Genomic DNA, 4,403 nt, shown 5'->3' with positions numbered 1-4,403 from the left:
AGAATCTCATCATGGTTTTGGCATCCATTCTGCGGCGTTCATGCGAATGAATCGCCGCACGTCAAATTATTTACGGAACGTTTAGCGGCGTAACAAGCCTTGATAATTTCGCTCAGGCGATTAAAGTGGTAAGACATTGCGATGAGGACGTAGAATCGACAATTCCAAAGCGAAAAAGAGTATGCAGACTCACACAGACGCCGACAACCTGACATTCGAATGGTTTGTTGACGCGTGACGCGGTGCTTCTTGCCCGTACATTGCGCATGCGTTCGATCTGTCGTCTGCTCTTTAAAACTTAGCTGCTTTTTGTCGTCAGCTCGTTCAAACGACAGCGGCCCGTAAACCAAACGTTGACCCGGTAATGGCGATAAGAACTAAGCGCAGACCTCAAAAATATTTTGAAGGTTGGTTGGGGTAAGTAGGCTAAGTGTAAACAGATACAAGAAGATGTTGATCATTGTTACCAGTGGCCATCACCGACTTGTAATGCCCGATTCTACTTGGGGTTTTCAGTATCGACGTCCACCATCTCAGCTATGGGCCACGCTTTTGCAGTCCGAGCGACGTCGCGACTGAAAATAGCGTGCAGAATCTCATCGTGGGAGTCAGGCTTTAGCGTCCATTCTGCGGCGTCCACGTGAAATGGATCGCCGCACGTCACAATATTCACGCAAAGTTTTGCCTCGTTAGTTTTGCTGAAGCCGCTCAAGTAGTCAGACATTGTTAGGAGGACGTAGAACCAACAATTCCAACGCGAAAAAGAGCACGGAGACTCCCACCGACGCCGACAACAACGCAATTCAATGGTTTGTTTATGGGCGACGGCGGGCTTCTTGCCCACCATCCACCGCGCATGCGCGGCGCCGGTGGCGTCCGCTAGGGGCGCTCTGGTTTGTTTGTAAACATGAGTTGGTGTATACTCACAAAGCCTGGCTGTTCGACGACGGAGCCACAGAGTGCCCGGTCGCACATCTGGAGCGCGAGGATCTGGTAGCACAGAGCATCAAAGAGCCGTTTGTCGGGGAACTCAGAGCTCTGAGGGAAGCTAGACGTCAGCGCACAGCTTTCGCAGCGGTGAGGACCCGAAAGTAACGCGTTCCTTTTATTTGCAAGTAATGAGTAACGTACTTCGTTACTTTTTTTTTTCCAAGTATGCGCATGCCGTGAGCCTATGCATATTAACTGTAAAAAGTTTGTGCGGAACTTAATGAAGAACAGAATCGTATCATCCGAACGTCTCGCTAGTTAATCTTTAAAGCTAGAAGTTGTTTGGTTTTTATATCAATCCTATTTCTTTCAGAACTTTCAAACGGGTATGACTATTTATAAAATAGACGGTGAAAATATTAAACAAAAGAAGAGCAACACTGCACCACTGCACTGGGAACAGAAATTCCTAAACATCGAGGAGAGAAAGAGGAGTTTGAATGTGACGTCACGGAGCAAAACAAACTCGCCACGCACGCGTTTCCCTCTTTTTTTTTTTTTTTTTCTTTTTTTTGTGTTGCTATTGCGCGTGGTGTTACCGGCATACAGATACGCTTAACAAAGCGTGTCGAGGAACAAACTACGTATCTGAATTTTGATTTGGTCCGGGACACCTCCGTCATGTGCCCCAATAATAAAATTAAGCCCCGAAGCCCTCAACAGTGCGAGCTTACTGCCAAAGTTCCGACAGAGTCGGAAACTTCGTTTCAGCTTGAGACGCAGTCGACGCTACGAGGTAATCGGACCAATCAGGCAGCGTCCAAAGCGCAATTCACTGAGCCTTCCTTTGTTTGCGATTGGTTCAGTGATTATATATATATAGAACACGTACAGAAACGCGACGGGCACCATGATGGTTCCCGTTTGACGCTACCTAATTGGTCCCATCAACTGGTAGCGTCACCTGTTAAGCTGAAACGAAATATAGAAGATTTTGCAAACTATGGGGGGAGGGGGGGGAGAGAGAGAGAGAGAGAGGAGGGGAGAAGAGAAGACACGAGAGCTGCAATATCAAACTTGTGGTGGCGGTAGCGAGTTCGCTCCGTGGCCATCTACTCAATGCTTCGGGAGATATAAACTCGACGCCGTTCCGCGACTCTGCTCTTTCAAAGTCCTACACACGAAAAAACAACAACATAAAAACAAAGGGGACGCCATGCGACACCGCTCGGGGAATCATGCGTTCGATTAGCTCTCACGGATTGCGGCATTCCAGAGAGGGTTTTTGTTTGCATGTGTGAGATGACGCACATGGCGGGAAACTGTATATGACTTATAGGTCGGATTTCTGGAATTTCTTCATATCGTCGTCCTTACAAGAAAAAAAAAAAAAAGAAACCTTTAGCGATTGAAGCGAAAAGTGCATATCACGCATACAACATACAGCACAGCATTCGTTTCAATGAAGAACAAGCACAAAACAAGCATCCGAACTAGATAATTGATGATTAAAATAAATCAGAAGTCAATTCTGGGTAAAGTCACGGAAATCGATAAGAGACTATCTGCCGTCGAGACTAAGAGCACCGCTTGTGAGGTCGTCCAACAAGAGCTGGTAACGTTGCGCCAACAAGTTGCATCCCTTTTAAATGATAATTCCACGTTGAAGGTTAGTCGAGCAGAACAAGAAGATAGGTCTCGACGGGATAATTTGCTGTTTTATGGCTTGGATGACGCTCAGTCGGAAACTTGGGCTCAAACAGAAGGTAAATTGCTGAATGCTATAGCGACTCCTATCAACCTGGTCATCCCTGTGACACCATTGAACGAGCGCACAGGCTTGGCGCATTCTCAGTCAATAAATGCAGACCGATCACAGACAAATTCTTGTCATTTAAAATGAAGCAACAAATTTTATTCGCAAGTGCTAAACTAAAGCCTAGCGGCATAACTGTCAGTGAAGATTTTTCACCCGCTACAAGACATGCTAGGAAAAAGCTTGTGGGATTTGACAAATCACACAACGCTACATTTAAATTGCGCTATAACAAGCTCTTTATGAACAACAAGTGTTCTAGTTATAATCCCCTTATCAACAGTGTCTGTGAGCTTGCAGACACGTATAGTATTCAGGTTTATCAAAAACCAGCTGATAACCACGTAACTGGTTTGGCTTCCAACGCCCGGCAATGACGAGTCGTGAGGGGCAGTGACTTGTCATCGTTGCCAAAACAAGTTTCTGTTCTATCTACTAATATTCGTAGCCGTCTTCCAAAAAGGGACGATTTATGTTCTGTTATCGATTCCACTGATGCTGACATAATCGTTTTGAGTGAAACCTGGCTTTCCGCAAAGGTTGATAACGGCGAACTGTTCAATTGTAACAAGCGTTTTAGTGTGTACCGACATGATAGAGGCCAAAAGTGCGGTGGGGGCGTCTTGATTGCTGTGTCTGACTGCTTTGAATCATCCCTCGTTGATATAAGTAACAACTTGGAAATTGTGTTTGTTTATCTTCGCTTGGGGCGCCACTCGGGGTTGATTTTGGGAGCCTGTTATCGTCCCCCGTACAGTAGCTCTAACTTCGTTCACGAATTACATGATGCTATCAATAAAGTTTCTGTTCGCTTTCCTAGTCTCCCACTAATTTTACTGAGCGACTTTAATTATCCCAACATAGTGTGGTTGAGCGAACGACCATTTTCGAATTCTTTTTTAAGGGAATGTTACGACTTCTTACAAATATGTCTCGATTTAAATTTTTCGCAACTCGTTACACAACCTACGAGAATCGCTTCATCTACATCAAACATTCTAGACCTCACTTTTTCTACTGTGCCCGACATTGTTTCTTCTGTACCTGCCTGCCTGGCTTGAGTGACCACTCATTGATTCATTTTGAGCTTAAGGTTGCAGTATGTCGTGCTGTTGATAGTACAAAACGCGTCAGAGAATATAAGAGAGCGGACTTCGAATCAATTAATCGTGAGTTGTGCTTTTTCTTAGATGACTACTTACCACAATTTTCGTATCGCTCCCTGGAAGAAAATTGGAATCTATTTAAATGTAAAGTTGATTCTTTCATGAGCACTTTCATACCGCTAAGATACGTTACTTATAATTGCCAGTCTTCATGGTTTCATCAATCCCTTAAACAATTGTCTAACAAGAAGAAACGTCTTTTTGGATCTGCGAAGAGCTCTAACTCTCAGCAGCGTTGGGACGCCTATGCGTCCGCAGCTAGTGCTTATAAGAAAGACATTATTAACGCCAAAGATGTGTTTTTTAATGTTACCTTGCCCACCATGCTGATTAATAATCCCAAACAATTCTGGAACTCTGTAAATAAGAATGATAAGTGTGCCGTGTCTCTCAGAAATACGGATGGTAGTGATATTCCTAGCAGTGATTGTGCAAGTGTCTTCAATGAAATGTTTGTGTCGGCGTTTTCTTCCTCTCAGGTTTCTTGGATT

This window comes from Ixodes scapularis, unplaced genomic scaffold, assembly GCF_016920785.2.
Source record: "Ixodes scapularis isolate PalLabHiFi unplaced genomic scaffold, ASM1692078v2 PGA_scaffold9__187_contigs__length_104089568, whole genome shotgun sequence".
Lineage (NCBI taxonomy): Eukaryota > Metazoa > Arthropoda > Arachnida > Ixodida > Ixodidae > Ixodes > Ixodes scapularis.
This window is presented reverse-complemented; position numbering follows the sequence as displayed.